General features: G+C 42.4%; 1 protein-coding gene and 1 pseudogene across 7 annotated transcripts in view; one reads left to right on the top strand and one right to left on the bottom strand.

Annotated features, from left to right (window-relative positions):
• The window catches only part of NEO1 (neogenin 1), a 360,999-nt gene that overhangs the window by 15,205 nt on the left and 329,936 nt on the right, over positions 1 to 15,858 (top strand). The gene's annotated exons all lie outside the window — the stretch shown is intronic.
• Positions 4,514 to 15,858, bottom strand: part of LOC103302921 (probable mitochondrial glutathione transporter SLC25A39) — a 30,581-nt pseudogene continuing 19,236 nt past the window's right edge.

Genomic DNA, 15,858 nt, shown 5'->3' with positions numbered 1-15,858 from the left:
CTTGAACATGTACCCATATTTGCGTTTTACAAAGAAAGGAAATATACTACTATGTCTGCAGAAGAAGAAAGGCAAGTACTTAGAATCAGTGCTATACAAGATAAAGTTCATTTCCCCTATCATATCTTTTTCAGAAACATCTGAATAAGTGGGATAGTGCTAAAGTACTGTTAGTTCTTTTCCCTTACCCCTCCATGCATGTGGTGAGTTACAGTGCTAGGCAGTGAGAGAGGGGAGGCTTATAAAGACATCTCTGTATAATTTTTATTTTAAATAATGCATATAATAACTACCCTACTGGGTTGAGGTAAACAATGAATGAGATAATGTGTGCTCATGCTTAGAATAGAGAGTGGTTTGGTTTAATCACTCTTTAAATGTGAAATGTTGTTTTTAATATGATTATAAATGAGAAGGTAGCTAAAAATACATGAAAATTAGATAATGCTTATATAATTTATATCTGATGGCTGTGTATAATTAGATTGTAAATGAGTGAGCTTATGTTGAGAAGGATAAGGATTTATTTAGTTTGGAGTATTTAGTTAAGTTAGAGGAGATAGAATTTGAACTGGATTTGAAGGCATGAGTAGGCTTTTTATTTTCATTTTTATTTTTCCAAATGAACTCCAGTATTTTTACTTGAAATATACAATAGAACATAAAATGTTTCTCAGAACATCAAAACAACTGTAGTGAAATAGAAAAATCAACCATTGCATAAATTTTATTTATTTTTTATTTAAAAATTAAATTTTCTTTTATTGTTTTGAGAGAGAGAGACAGAGAGACAGAGAGAGACAAAGAAACATGGATTTGTTGTTTTACTTAACCTTCATTAGTTAATTCTTGTATGTGCCCTGACCAGAGATCAAACCCCCAACCTTGACCTGTGATGTTGAGCATCTTTTCATATGTCTATTGGCCTTCAGTATGTCTTCTTTAGAGCAGTTTCTGTGCAGGTCTTTTGCCCATTTTTAAATTGGATTGACTTTTTTTTTTTTTGGTGTTGAGTTGTATGAGTTCTTTATAAATTTTAGATATTAACACCTTAGCAGATGTATCATTGGCGAATATGTTCTCACGTTCAGTGGGTTGTCTTTTCATTTTGTTGATGGTTTCCTTTGCTGTGCAAAAACTTTTTAGTTTGATGTAGTTCCATTTGTTTTTTTTTTTTTGTTTCTATCACCCGAAGTGATATATCAGAAAAAATATTGCTACAAAAAACGTCCATGATTTTACTGCCTATGTTTTCTTCTAGAATTTTATGGTTTCGAGTCTTAACATTTAAGTCTTTGACCCATTTTTTTGGTTAATCCTAACCGGAGGATATTTTTTCCATTGATTATTAGAGAGAGAAGAAGGGGGATAGACAAGAGGAGAGAGAGAGAAAGAGAGAGAAACATTGATATGAGAGAGACACTTTGATTGGTTGCCTCCCGCATGCTTCCCAACCAGGGCTGGCATCTAATCTGCAACTAAGGCACATGCCCTTGACTGAGAATTGAACCTGTGACTCTTTGGTGCATGGGCCAATGCTGTAACCACTCAGAAACACTGGCCAGGGCTTAATGTATTTTTAGTTTATTCTTGTGTATGGTGTAAGGAGGTTTAGTTTACTTTTTTTTTTTTACCGTATTTGTCCAATTTTCCAACACCATTTATCAAATAGACCAGCCGTCGCCAACCGGTGTTCCTTGGACCACTGGTGGTCCGTAAGGTCTGAAAGGTTGGTGACCGCTGGAATAGACTATCTTTACCCCATTGTATAGAATGTGTCCTTTGTCATATATTAATTGACCTTAACAGTGTGGGTTTATTTCTGGCTCTCTATTCTGTTCATTGATCTGTGTGTCTGTTTTTATGCCAGCACCATCCTGTTTTGATTACTATGGCTTTTTTTTATTTTTTTTTATTTTTTATTTATTTATTTATTTATTTATTTATTTCTTTACTAAGGTATTATATGTGTACATATCTTACCATTACCCCCCCCACCCCACTACCATACATGCCCTCACCCCCCAGAGTTTTGCGTCCTTTGGTTATGCTTATATGCATGCATACAAGTCCTTCGGTTGATCCCTTATCTCCCCCGCCTCTCCCTAACCTTCCCCCTGTAATTTGACAGACTGTTTGATGCTTTACTGCCTCTGTATCTATCTTTTTGTCATCACTTTATAATGTTCTTTACTATCCATAAATGAGTGAGATCATGTGGTATTTTTCTTTCATTGACTGGCTTATTTCACTTAGCATAATGTTCTCCAATTCCATCCAGGTTGCTGCAAATGATGAGAATTCCTTCTTTTTTATGGCAGCATAGTATTCCATTGTGTAGATGTACCACAGTTTTATGATCCAGTCATCTGCTGATGGGCACCCAGGCTGTTTACAAATCTTAGCTATTGTAAATTGTGCTACTATGAACATAGGGGTGCATATATCCTTTCTGATTGGTGTTTCTAGTTTCTTCGGATATATTCCCAGGAGTGGGATTACTGGGTCAAATGGGAGTTCCATTTTCAGTTTTTTTGAGGAAACTCCATACTGTTCTCCACAGTGGCTGCACCAGTCTGCATTCCCACCAGCAGTGCACGAGGGTTCCTTTTTCTCCGCATCCTCGCCAGCACTTGTCATTTGTTGATTCGTTGATGATAGCCATTCTGACAGGTGTGAGATGGTACCACATTGTCGTTTTGATTTACATCTCTTGGATAATTAGTGACTTTGAGCATGTTTTAATGTGTCTCTTGGCCTTCCTTCTCTCTTCTTTCAAAAAGATTCTTTTGCCAAAACCGGTTTGGCTCGGTGGATAGAGCGTCAGCCTGCGGACTGAAGGGTCCCGGGTTCGATTCTGGTCAAGGGCATGTACCTTGGTTGCAGGCACATCCCCAGTGGGGGGTGTGCAGGAGGCAGCTGAATCAATGTTTCTAACTCTCTATCCTCTCTCTTCCTCTCTGTAAAAAAATCAATAAAATATATTTAAAAAAAAAGATTCTATTTAGGTCCGTTGCCCATTTTTGTATTGGATTATTTATCTTCCTTTTATTAAGTTGCATAAGCTGCCTGTAGATGTTGGAGATTAAACCTTTATCAGTGATAACATTTGCAAATATGTTCTCCCATAGAGTGGGCTTTCTTACTACGGCTTTGTAGTATAGTTTGATATCAGGTAATATGATTCCTCCAACTTTGTTCTTCTTTCTCAAGATTGCTGTGGCTATTGGAGGTCTTTTGTGGTTCCATATAAATTGTTGTATTATTTGTTCTAGTTTTTGAAATATGCCATTCGTATCTTTATAGGAATTGCATTGAATCTATAGATTGCTTTGGGTAGAATGGACATTTTAATACTGTTAATTATTCCTATCCATGAACATGGTATATGCTCCCATTTATTTGTATTTTCTTCACTTTTTTCTATGTCTTTTATATCCTTGGTTAAATTAATTTCTAGTTATTTCTTCAAAGCAATTTTGAATAAGATTGTTTTCTTACCGATTGTTCTTTATTGGTCTATAAACATGCAACTGATTTCTGGATACTTATTTTGTATCCTGCTACCTTACGGAATTCACTTAACAGGTCTAGTAGTTTTTTGGTGGAATCTTTAGGTTTCTCATGTCATCTGCAAATAATGACAGATTTCTTCCCTTTCAATATGGATGCCTTTTATTTTTTCTTCTTTTTGTATGATTGCTGTGGCTAGGACTTCCAGTACTATGTTGAATAAGAGTGGTGAAAGTGAACATCCCTGTCTTTTCCCCAATCTTAAGAGAAACGCTTATAGTTTTTGCTCATTGAGTATGATGTTGGCTGTGGGCTTGTCATATATGGCCTTTATTATGTTGAGGTATATTTTCTCTATTCCCACCGTGCTGACAATTTTTATCATAAATGGGTGTTGGATTTTGTCAGATGCTTTTTCTGCATCTATTGATGTGACCATGTGGTTTATATCTTTAATTTTATTTATGTGGTGTATCTCATTTATTGTTTTGCGGATGTTGTAGTAACCTGGCATTTCTGGAATAAATCCCACTTGATCATGGTGTATGATCCCCACCCCCCCTTTTTTGTTTTCTAAATTCGTCATCTTTATACTCAGTGAATTACAGCATTGGGTTCAGAATGGCCAGGCCAGGGTTCTGTAGTCCTTAGGGGCAGGCCCAGCTACAACAAACACAGGAAAATGGGTGAGAGGGCAGAGGGAGGAGAGAGTTAACAGATTTGATCTTCAACTTGGGGTGTTGGGTGAAAAAGTGATGATCCTTGGGGCTTGGGATCAGGACCAGCAGGAAGAAAGCTGTGGGCCCTCAGTGGGCTGGTACCCCTGGTGCTGTGCTGATTGGGAAGAAAAATGAGGCCTCCTCCCCTGAGGACTAGGCACTTGCCTCAGTCTCCTCCTGCCCCACACCAACCATGAAAGAAATGGGGCCCTCATTCCCTTGCTCCTCTCACTGGCTCAGAGGCTGTTCCAGGTTGAGCCCCTGAAAGAAACTTGCCCAACTCATATGATGGCACAGGAAGAGGCGGCCTTGATGATCTTTGGGAGGAAGCCTGTGAAGAGTCCACTGGTGCTGGACAGCCTGGATCCTCCGCAGCAGCAGCCAGGTGGAGTCGGTGTGTAGGAGTGACACTCTCACAGCCTCAATTGCTGTAAGCGCAACCTGGGGTTGATTTTCACCACATTGAAGGGTAGAGTCAGGATGACAGCCACTGTGCCTGAGGTGCCACCAGCCACAAAGCTGATGCCCTGACATCTGGTCCTTTGCCTTGAGCCCACTCAGCTAGCTCTTCACCAGCTCATAGTTGAACCAGTACAGGGCTGAAAAGGGCATATTCTGAAGAGCAGTGGTTCTCCAGCCCAGCCACAGTGAGTGCCAGCCGCCTTGAGCTACGGAGGTTTGGACACAGGCACCCAGCTCCTGGTGTGACACATGCTGAGCCTGCAACTGTCTAAGGGGCTTACCACAGTCATGGTGTCCAAGCGGGCCAGTGCACCAGCCACCATGTGTGCATAGAAGTCAGAGTTCAGGGCTTGACCACACAGGAAGCCCTTGAGTTGGTCATAAGCCATGAAGTAGATGGCGGTTGCTGGCACAGTCATCCCCGTGGTGGCTGGGAGGCTACTCCACACGGTCCTGGTGTCCTCATGTCTCACAATCTTCACAAAGACATCCATAGTGCCAGTGAAGTGAGTGGGGTTCTGAAACCAGTTCACACAGCGGGCACCATTTGGGCACAGGTACAGGGGTTCCAGGACACCTTTGCAGTGCAGGATACACTTCCCTGTGGGTCAGAGAGAGGAGGGCAATTTGGTGTAAGAGAGGCTCCAGAGTCTGGAGGGAGGCATCAGATCGCTGGTCATTGAGGGGCATTGAGACTGCAGGCGGGCCTTCACCATGTCCAGGGAGTCATGAAGAGGGAGGTGACCACAGCCCCAGCACCTGAGGCCACCATTTGTTGGAGGGGGCTAATGCCCCCAGGGTCCTAATCAGCTATCTTATAGCTTCAATTCTGTCTTTAGGATGGCCCTCATGCAGCACGGCACGGTGCCCAGGGTCGGGCAGGTCTGTGGTGGGTCTGAGTGTGGAGTCCCCACGCATTCGTCTTGCTCCAAGGCCGACAAGGAAAGATGTGTGGTTTTTTTAAGGTATTGCTGGATTTGGTTTGGTAATCCTTTGTTGTGGATTTTAGCATCTATGTTCATCAGGGATATTGGCCTTTAATTTTCTTTCTTTGTAATATCTTTATCTTGTTTTGAAATTATGATATTGCTGGGCTTGTAAAACGAGCTTGGTAGTCTTTCCTCCTCTTGAATATTTTGGAATAGTTTGAGAAGGTTAGATGTTCATTCTTCTTTGAATGTTTGGTAAAATTCACCTGTGAAACCATGTGGTCCAGGACTTTTGTTTGTTGGGAATTTTTTGATTACTGCTTTAATTTATTTCTAATCTGTCTATTTAGATTTCCTGATTCTTCCTGATTCAGTTTTTTAAGATTGTGTGTTTCTAAGAATTTTTTTTGTTGTTGTTGTTGTTAATCTTCCCTTGCCTGAGGATATTTTTTCCATTAATATTTTTAGAGCGAGTTGGAAGGGAAGGAAAGAAAGAGAGAGGAGGGAGGGAGGAAGAAGGGGGAGGGGGAGAGAGAGAGAGAGAGAGAGAGAGAGAGAGAGAGAGAGAGAGAGAGAGAGAGAGAAAGAGAAAGAAACATCAATGTGAGAGAGAAACATTCATCAATTGTTCTCCCACATGCCCCGATTGGGGCCGGGGATGGAATCTGCAACCCAGGTATGTGTCCTTGACCAGGAATTGAACCCCTGACACTTCATTGGGCTGTACGACACTCTAACCACTGACCCATGCCAATCAGGGGTGTTTCTAGGAATTGTCCAATTTGTTCACATTAATGTAGTTGTTTGTAATATTTTCTTACAATCCTTTGTATTTCTTTGGTGTCATTTGTTACTTCTCTTTCATTTCCCATTTTACTTATTTGGGCCCTCTTTTTTTCTTGATGAATCTGCTTAAAGGTTTGTCAGTCTTTTTTAATCTTTTCAGAGAACCAGCTCTTGGTATCAGTGATCTTTTGTAATTTTTTTTTTTTAGACTTTATTTCTGCTCTGATTGTTATTTTCTTTCTTCTCACTTTGATCTTTGTTGTTCTTTTTCAATTTCCTTTAAGTATAAAGTTAGATTGTTTATTGGACATTTTCTTAGTTCTTGAGATAGGCCAGTAATGCTATGAATTTCCCTCTTAGGACTGCTTTTGCTATGTCCCATAGATTTTGGGTTGTTGTGTTCTCATTTTCATTTGTTTGAAGGTATCTTTTGATTTCTTCCTTGATGTCATTGTTAACCCATTCATTGTTTAGTAATGTTTTTTAGCCTCCACGTGTTTGTGTGTTTTCAGTTTTTTTTTCTTAATAGTTGATTTCTAGTTTCATATTGTGGTTAGAGAAGATGCTTCATATGATTTCAGTCTTCTTAAATTCATTGAGACTTATTTTGTGTCCTAACATGTAGTCTATCCTAGAAAATGTTCCATGTATACTTGAAAAGAATTTATATTCTGCTGCTTTGGGGTAAAATGCTCTGAAGATACCAATTAAATCCATCTGATCCAATGTGTCATTAAGGCCATTGTTTCCTTGTTGATTTTCTGTCTGGAAGATGTATCTATTGATGTCAGTGTGGTGTTAAAATCCCCTACTGTGACTGCATTACTGTCAATCTCTTCTTTTGTGTCCATCAAGATTTGCTTTACATACTTAGGTGCTCCTATGTTGGATGCATAAATGTTTATAAAGTTTGTATCTTTTTATTGGATTGTTCCCTTTATCACCATGTAGTGCACTAAAATCTATATTGTCAGATATAAGTATTGCTACTCCAGTTTTTTAAAATTTTCATTTTCATGAAATACCTTTTTCCATCTCTTTACTTTTAGTCTGTCTGTATCTTTTGTTCTGGGGTGGACCTCTTATAGACAGCATATGGATCTTGTTTACTTATCCATTCAGCTACCCTATATCTTTTGATTGTAGCATTTAAGCCATTTACATTTAAAGTGATTATTGATAGGTACTTGTTGTCATTTTATTCTTTTAGCTATGTTTCTCTGTTTTATCTCTTTTCCCTCCTGTGCCTCCTTCTTCTTTTCTTCTTCCCAGTCCTACTCTTTTCCCTCCTTTCCTCTATTTCCTCCTTTTCCTTCTCTTCCTCCCCTAATTCCTTGTGGTCCCCCTCATTCTTCCTTGGGTCCTCCCTCTCTTCCTCTTGTTACTCCTCATCCCTTTTACATTTCTTGTTATACTTATTTAGCTTTTCTTGTCTGGGAATCTATTTGTCCTTCAATTTTATTCTTTCTTTTTAATTCTCTCCTGAGGATATGTTTTTATTGATTTTAGAGAGAGAGGAAGGGAAAGGGAAGGAGGGAGGTAGAGAGTGATGGAGGGGGAGGGGGAAGAAAGAGAAAGAGAAACATCGATTGAGTGCTTCCTGCATGTGCCCGACCAGGGATCAAACCTACAACTGGGTATGTGTCCTGACTGGGAATCAAACTTATGACCCTTTGGTGCACTGGATGATGCTCCAACTAACTGAGACACACTGGCCAGGGTTGTCCTTTGGTTTTAAATGATATCCTGGAAATAGCCTTGCTGGGTAAAGTAGTCTTGGTTGTAGGTTCTTGATTTTTATCACTTTGAATATTTCACACCAATCCTTTCTGGTGAAATGTTCTCCTGAGATTGAGAAGTCATCTGTCAGTCTTTTGGGAGTTGCCTTGTAGGTAATTAAGCACTTTTCTTTTGCTGTCTTTTAAGATTCTGTATTTGTCTTTAACCTTTGTTATCTTAATTATGATGTATCTTGGTGTGGGCCTCTTTGGATTCATCTTGTTTGGGGACTCTTCATGCTTCCTTGAATTGTGTGTCTCTTTCCTTCACCAATTTAGGGAAGCTTTCATTTATTATTTTATTAAATAGATCTTGATCCCTTGCTCTGCTCTCCTTTTTCTGTCTCTTCTTCTTATACCCCTGCTAGTGGCCAGGTGCACGAAATTCGTGCATGGGGGGAGGGGTCCCTCAGCCCAGCGTGTACCCTCTCCAATCGAGGACCCCTTGGGGGATGTCCGACTGCTGGCCTGATCTTGCTCCTAACTGCTCCCCTCTGCCAGCCTGATTGCCCCTAACTACCCTCTCCTGCTGGCCTGATTGCCCCTAACTGCCTCTGCCTTGGCCCCCTACCACCATGGCTTTGTCCGGAAGGAAGTCTGATATCCGGAAGATGGCCAGTCGACCCAGTCTAATGAGCATATTACCCTTTTATTAGTATAGATAGATTATATAGGATAGGATTGATTAAATGGGGGGGGGGACCTTTTTCAGCAGGAGGAGATGTTCTTGGCAGACAAAAATACATAGTCCCTATATCTGGACTGATAGCCAGCCATATGCACTATGCTGCCAAACTAGTCATTAAAAAATTGAACTTCCTTCTTACACCTTACACCAAACAGCTGTTGCCCTTAAAACCCCTCCTCAGCCCCCACCTTAGGTTCTGCCTTCACAGTTCATCCAGATTAGGTTCTGATTGGTCGGTTTCTATGCCAGTCACCGTCAAACCTCCACCTCCTAGGCAGCCATTGGCTCCTTGCAGTTCACCCAGATTTGGTTCTGATTGGTCGGTTTCTATGCCAGTCAGCATCTCCGGGCCTATTTCTGGGCCTGATCAGAGAGGTGGGGCTGCTGGTGAGGCCCGGAGAGAAAGAGAGGCAAGGGGTGATCAAGAGCTGCCATGGATGCTGCGGATCAGACCCTGCTTCTCTTTCCTGGCCTCTCTCCAGGCCTGATCCGCAGCCCCCTCGGCAGTCATTGCTGGGTCACCATGGTGCCGGCAACGTGGCAGTCAGTGCTGGGTCGCCGTGACCACCCAGCACTGACTGCAGGACTGACCTCCGTTGTTAGGTCATCCGTTTGGTCATTTTTGGACGTTATGGACCCTGGCTCTTTATATATATAGATGATGCAAATTTGTTATGCTTCATGTTGCCCCAAACTGTCTTCATTTTCTTGGATCCTTTTTGCTTTTTGGTGTTCGGTATTCTGCCCAGACTTTGGCAGGCCAGAGCCACAAGGAATTGGGAAGGTGGGGCCCTCTAGGAATCGGGGGAGTGGAGAGCTAGTAGATCTCCCGTGAGGTTCACCGGAAAGTAGGGGGAATGGCCCTGCCCCAGAGACGCACAACTCAGTTACTGACAACCCGGCCTTATGCAGCCTACTCAGTAGGGCACACGTTTCCCATGGTGGGTCAACAGGGAGTCTGGAGTGTGTGGCTATTCCATTCCCTCAGGCTGATGCTGTATGGAGGGGTGTTCCACCCAAGTAAAATGGCATCTGTAGTGTGCGATAGTGACTCATGTAGGAAATAGGTCTCTGTGATCATCTCCAGCATAGTCAACTTTTAATTGAAACAGTTACTGAATTTTCACAGGGCAAACAGAATGTAGGGAGGAGGGAAGAGGATGTAAGAACCAAGAACTGTGTACATGAGCCAGCATCATGGTGGAAACCCCTGAGGTGCCTGCCTCAACTGGACAGGGGGAGGTGGGGACAACTAGAAAAGGCTTTAGCACAATTTTTTTAAATGGTCCAATGGGAGACAATAAGACCTAGGTGACGTATGAGGAACCTTTTAACCCCGTAGTATTCAGCCAGTGAGGAATTGGAGGAAGTTCTCTTGCACCTTGAGGATAAATAGGCTGTGGTTACTACTCCATGTGTGCCTGTACAACCAGATTAACACCCACTCTCGAGAACGTATTATAGGTCTAATTTTTGCCATACTTATGTCTCCGAGTTCATTATTATAATTAGGACAGGTGAGAATTTCTCACACTTAGCACAGGGTGCCTGGAGGCTGTCCCTTCAGCTTTCTCCCTAGAGCTGTAAACCCTAGTCTCTCCTCATGATTCTAGTCTGCTCGGCCCTCCCTCCGCTATAGCCCAGGCTGAGTACCTGCAAACAAGATTTTGTGCATTGGCCCTTTAGGAGGGCATTCTGTGTCTTTAGCAGACTTCCTTCTCTCCTAGCAGACAAGTGTTATGTGGGCACATCTTCCCTGCTCTGGTGCTCTGGGCTGGTTAGCCTGGCATTGTGTTTAGACCCCACAATTTTCAGGGGGGATCTTTTCAGCGGAGATATCCCTCTGGAATCTGAGCTGTTGCTCATGGAAGAGGACCACCCCTTGCACATCTCCCCCTCTCTACCAGTCTTGATGTGGCTTCTTCTGAAATCCTTGGTTATAGGACTTCTCTTCAGCTAGTCTTCAGTTGGTTATTCAGGTTGATTGCTCTATATTTTAGTTCTAATTCCAGTTGATTCTGGGAGAAGGTGAGTGTAACGTCCACCTGTCCCACTGCTCTCTTGGATCCTCACAAGTAGGCTTTTTAGATGGACAGGTGTTATTTTTTGTTTTGTTGTTGTTGTTTTCCAAGGAATATAAAGTGAAGAGCATGGCTCATTTTTTTTTTTTTATTCTGAAGCTTATAATTTGTAATGGAGAGGTGATTATTCAGTGATGAAATCATAGGCCAGATCTTTTAAAGATTATAAGGGTAGTAAAAGAAGGTGCAGGTAGTGCTAGTTCCAATTTTTAATGCCTGAGACCATATCATTACATATTTTCTTTTTAAGTCTTTAGTATCTGTTAGGTGTTGTGGGCACTTTAAAAAAGTGTTTTTATTGATTTCAGAGAGAGAGGGGGAGAGATAGGTAGAAATATCAGTAATGAGAGAGAATCATCAGTAGGCTGCTTTCTGCATGCCCCCTACTGGGGATTGAGCCCACAGGCTGGTCGTGTGCCCTGATCGGGAATTGAACTGTGATCTCCTGGTTCATGGGTTAACACAACACTCAAACACTGACCCACACCAGCTGGACTGTGGGCAGTTTAAAAAAAAAATGAAACATTGATTTTTCTGGAGTTTATTGAAAGTCAAAGAAATCCGTTTCAGGATAATATGTATTGGGAAATTCTAAGGAGTTAATTTTTGCTACTTTATGAAAAAACTGGAGGCCCAGTACAGTGGGGGTAGGGGGGGTCCCCTCAGCCTGGCCTGTGCCCTCTCATAGTCTGGGACCCTTCGGGGGGAGGTCCGCCTGCTGCGGAGGCGGGAGAGGCTCCTGCCACTGCCTCTGTGCTTGCCAGCCGTGAGCCCGGCTTCTGGCTGAACAGCGTTCCCCCGTGGGAGCGCACTGCCCACCAGGGGCGTAGCTCCTGCATTGAGCGTCTTCCCCCTGGTGGGCAGTGCGCGTCATAGCGACCGGTTGTTCCGTCGATTTGCATATTAGCGTTTTCTTATATAGGATCCTTTAAAAAAAAAAAGAATTTGTGGAAGCTTTGTGTAAGAGTGAACTTCCTTCTTCAGAGTAGCCATAGTTAATTAGAAATTCTGCAGTTTCAGAATCAGTTTTATTTGTTAGTCATTAAAACTCGTGGGTAAGAAATATCCCATAATATTGTGGTACTAACTTAGTAGGTACTTTCACTTTGCTCACATTTAAGTTTTAAAAGTTGCCTCTGAATGTACATAATAGTGTGACCTTGATACAAAATATCCGTGTCAGAGGTGTCAGAGTATTTTTCTTTCAGAACTCACTGGGCAGTTCTCCCCGACTCCTTATTTAACGTTGTACATAATGTCTACTAGGTACCCTCTTCTCTTTTGTTTTTTAATCTTTATGTTTGTACTCTCATCTTTTGTTTTGTTTTTTAACCTATATGTTTTTAGAAAAAAATTTAAATATATGTATTATTGATTTCAGAGGGGACGGGAGAGGGAGTGAGAGATAGAAACATCAGTGATGAGAGAGAATCATTGATCGGCTGCCTCCTGCACACCCCCCACTGGTGTCCCCATAACCCAGGCATGTGCTCTGACCAAGGATGGAACTGTGACCTCCTGGTTCATAGGTCGACACTCAACCACTGAGCCACGCAAGCTGGACTTTAGATTTTATGTGTAGACTTTGAGATTTAGAAATTTCACTAGAATATGAGTAAGTGGGAATTTATTCATTGCTTTTTTTAAAAACCTGGTACAGTGGAGTTACATAATTATTTTTCTTTGAAAAATTACTCAGTTGTTTTATGGCTGGAAGCAGTCTTAGCAGTCTTCCTGATTTCATACTGTTCTCTATTAGTATACATGGTGTACTCTCAAGTTTTGTCAGGATTTCTACAGTTGAGATTTCTGCAGTTGGGAACTCTAATGATATTTTAAAGTTGTTCCCTCTTAAGTAAATTTTCTGGGGGAAAGAAACTACTAAAATCACTCCTTTAGCTTCTGGGTCTTTTAAGTATTTATTGAGGAGGTAATTGTGATGATGGGATGGTATCTCTGTGCTCAGTATTGTTGGTTGAGATAGGCTCTTTTGAACTTATGTGGGTTCCTATTCTAATGTTTTAGATCTAGGTGAAAGGAGAGAAAGTTTTAGATTTGCAGTAGTTTTACTGTGCTGGATCATTGGTTTGGTAGTTTGTGGTGAGAAGGGGTAAGTTATAGCCAGACTGTTATGAAGCAGAGTTTTGCTGCCAAAATGTTTAAGTGCTAAAACTTTAAAATTTACAGTTCAGCCCGAACGGCATGGCTCAGTGGTTGAGTGTTGACCTATGAAGCAGGAGGTCACGGTTCAATTCCCAGTCAGGGCACATACCCAGGTTGCAGGCTTGATCCCCAGTGGGGGGTGTGCAGGAGGTAGCCCATCAGTGATTCTCTCTCATTGATGTTTCTATCTCTATCTCTCTCTCCCTCTCCCTTCCCCTCTATAATATATTTTTTAATAACATTTACAATTCAAATGCTGGCAATTAGTTTTGGAGTTAGAGTAGCAGCCTCTTCTTTTTCTGCCCCTTGTCTCTACACTTTACTTAGCACATTATTTGAAGCATTCATGCTGCAGCTAGATGCTTTGCAGCCTTCTTTTTTTGGAGGCTCCCTAAGCCCACAGACTGCTAGCACTCTTTTGTGAGTTTCAGTGGGCTACACATTTCCCCCCAGGTGTTTACTAGTATTTTTTTATTCCGTTGGTTGATTGTTTCAGTGGTTATTGGGGTGGAGTATTGGGTGGGCATTAGTTAAATTAGTGTAAGTGCAGACATGAATTATCTTGTGACTGATAAGCAACCTTGGGACACAGAAACATGAGCAAGGTGTTTTAAGATTAGTTGGAGATCCTCACAGGGGCTGGTTGCTTTAGCCAATGGCAACATGCTTAAGTAATTGGTAAAGTGTAGTCATTACTTTCAAGGCATCATTATATATCAACTGAAATAAAAATTGGTGGTTCAGGGCCCTGGGAATCTTCATTTTAAGAAACATCTGAGAGGTTTCTCAATCACAAGACTTGAGAAATACTTTCTACATGCTGACTAAAAGACCACCAGAATATTGCTTATTTAAAAGGAATAGTGTTTTAGAATGAACTTCCTCTCCAAGGCATATGGTTGGGTAGTTGCTATTTATTCACTTGTGTGTAAGGAATGGCTTTATATAGCTACGAACATTTGGAATATTGAAAAGAATCACCATTTCTCTGAAATTCTTTTAATTGTTTTTCCATGGAAAAAAATCACATTATATCTAATGGCTTTTAATGGTTTTTCAACTATGAAAGTTATGGTCACTACCTAGAGGGGCATGGTCTAGTGATCATTTGAATCCTTCAATCTGGCCTCTGCGCCCTGCCTGACTTTGGTCACCGGATGCCAGCACTCATATGCTTGCATGTAGTATGTCCTCAGAAAAATTTATTTTTAAATGAAATACTATTTCAAAACTAAAGAGTTATAGGATGAATCATTTATTTTTCTGCTTTTATAGGTGATAAAGTAGCTATTTATGTTTCTATGATATAGGTATTTCTATTTTAGTCCATACAAAGAGTTAAGTGAATATAATATATATTTCCAGCCTTGTAGGAACCCCAAGTCAAATAGAAAATTGGGCAGCCGTTTATCTAGCAGAGTTGTTGTTTTTTTGGAGGGTATAGTGGTGTTCTTTTCTCTTGTTTGGGGTGCCTTTATTTGCTGAATAGTGTGTTATGGCAGGTACAGAATTGCATAAGACATAGCTTTTGCCCTTAATGAACTTGTCTAATGTAATATGAGATAATTTAAGCATTAATATGTTTCAAAGCAATATATGACTAATGCCAGATAAGCAGTACACCTTGATATATGCCAACTTAATAAATGAAAAATATTAATGATCTGTTATCAGGAAGACCTGCATTTTCAATTGCTTTTCTAGAAGTGGGAACAGGTTTGAGTTGAGAGAACTCTATGTCTGTAAATACATGCTGATAATTGTTGTCCACTTGGTGATGATGGGTGTTTCTCATGTGCATATGGAGCCAGTTGATGCCTATTACCAGCCAAGTAATTTAGCCCATTCAATTAAGTTGAATAATGCTGGTCTATTACAAAATTATTAGAGGCCTGGTGCACGAAATTTGTGCACAGGAGCAGGGGGTCCCTCAGCCTGGCCTGCACCTCTCCAATTTGGGAATTCTCGGGGGATGTCTGACTGCCAATTAGGCCTGATCCCTCTCGCAATCTGGGACCACTGGCTCCTAACCGCTTACCTGACTGCCTGCCTGATCACCCTTAACCACTTCTACCTCAGCCCCCACACCAGGACTTGGGCTTCCTCCCTCTGACCAGCCGCAGGCACCTGGGCCAGCTTTGCCTGGGCCAGCCGCAGGCCCCTGGGACTCCTGATCTCCCCTAACTGTTCCCCTGCCAGCCTGATCGCCCCTAACCACCTCTGCCTTGGCCCCCGCACCTGGGACCCTATGGCCAGGACCCAGGCTTCCATTCCTCTGGCTGGCCGCAGGCACCGAGATGTATGGTGGGGTCCCTCAGCCTGGCCTCCCCCCCTCACAGTCTGGGAGCCCTCAGGGGATGTCCTACTAGGAGCAGGCCTAAGCCACAGTCTGGCCTCCCTCTGCAGGAGGTGACTGGCCCGATCAGGGGAAGGCGCTGCCCCCATCACCTCACCACCGCTGCTGCCTCTGGCCTCCCTCTGCGGGAGGCGACCAGGCCAATCAGGGGAAGGCGCAGCCCCCATCACCCTGCCACTGCTGCTGCCCCTGGCCTCCCTCTATGGGAGGCGGAGGTGACCGGGCTGATCAGGGCAAGGCATGCCCCTATTACCCCAGCCACTGCTGCTGCTTCGGACCTCCCTCTGCGGGAGGCGACCTGGTGATCAGGGGAAGGCGCTGTCCCCATCACCCTTCTGCTGCTGCCACTGCTGGCCTCCTTGGCTGTCTGCCCTTGGCCCTCA

This window comes from Eptesicus fuscus, chromosome 5 (genome assembly GCF_027574615.1).
Source record: "Eptesicus fuscus isolate TK198812 chromosome 5, DD_ASM_mEF_20220401, whole genome shotgun sequence".
In the NCBI taxonomy this organism is placed as follows: Eukaryota; Metazoa; Chordata; class Mammalia; order Chiroptera; family Vespertilionidae; genus Eptesicus; species Eptesicus fuscus.
Note: the sequence above shows the minus strand (reverse complement) of the source record. Positions and strands in the feature narration are given on the sequence as shown.